Consider the following 880-nt stretch of genomic DNA (forward strand, 5'->3'; position numbering starts at 1 on the left):
GCTGATGAAGCTAATAACTCATCCCACCTGGAACACTAAGCATCTAGCATGGTACTGGACATGGTCTCTGACAGTGTGCAGGAAAGTACTGAGCTCTCAGTCTGATGTTCTCAGTTCTGGATCACCTGTGCAACAACCACATAAAAACAGTGATAGCTCCCAAGTGCCAGCTGGGCTCAAAAAAATATGCCATGACACCAAGAACCATAACAGGCTGCAAAAATCAATAGCTTGCATCTCCACCACAGGAAAATGATGTATAATAAAAATGGTACGTGTAGAGGGGTTTCTTGAACAACAAGGCCACAAAGTATTATGGGAATATGTGGACAACCCAGGGTTTGTAAACAGCGTGTCCTTGGTACACTGAAACAAGCAAGAAGCTATGAGCTAAGGCAAAAATGTGCTGACCACAAGTAGAAACTAAGATAGCTGTGTGCTTTGTTTTATATATCCAATCACTACTTGAGAATAAGCGCGTGGACAGTAAAGCTTAAACCAATGAAAAGTATTACAGGTGCCGTCACTGTCTGAGGAGAAGCGCGTGGACAGCTAATTCCCAAGCATTTACACCCAATCAGTGAATAGTGTATGCGTGGCGCGGAAGCATTAAGACTATATTAACCATGTTGTAGGCACAATAAATCATCACTTGCTTGATCATATTGATCGTGTGCAGTGTCCGTGACTTCCACGCCAACAGGTATGTATAAATAATTTCATACAGTTATTTACATCAACTAGCACAAAGGTTAGCTGCTTCAAGAGGAATTTCTTATTGTATCATTTTTCATCTGCTAAAATGCTGAAGTTCTTGCCACTTCAAAGTACAGTTCTGAGTTGAGGGACCAATACAACTGAAAAACTTTCAAAGCTCCCA

The 880-nt window shown here is 41.4% G+C and overlaps 1 protein-coding gene across 3 annotated transcripts in view; it reads right to left on the minus strand.

The window, feature by feature from the left end:
- Positions 1–880, minus strand: part of GCFC2 (GC-rich sequence DNA-binding factor 2) — a 27891-nt gene that overhangs the window by 8433 nt on the left and 18578 nt on the right. The gene's annotated exons all lie outside the window — the stretch shown is intronic.

The sequence above is a fragment of the Egretta garzetta genome, unplaced genomic scaffold (assembly GCF_000687185.1).
Source record: "Egretta garzetta isolate BGI_Z169 unplaced genomic scaffold, ASM68718v1 scaffold87, whole genome shotgun sequence".
Lineage (NCBI taxonomy): Eukaryota > Metazoa > Chordata > Aves > Pelecaniformes > Ardeidae > Egretta > Egretta garzetta.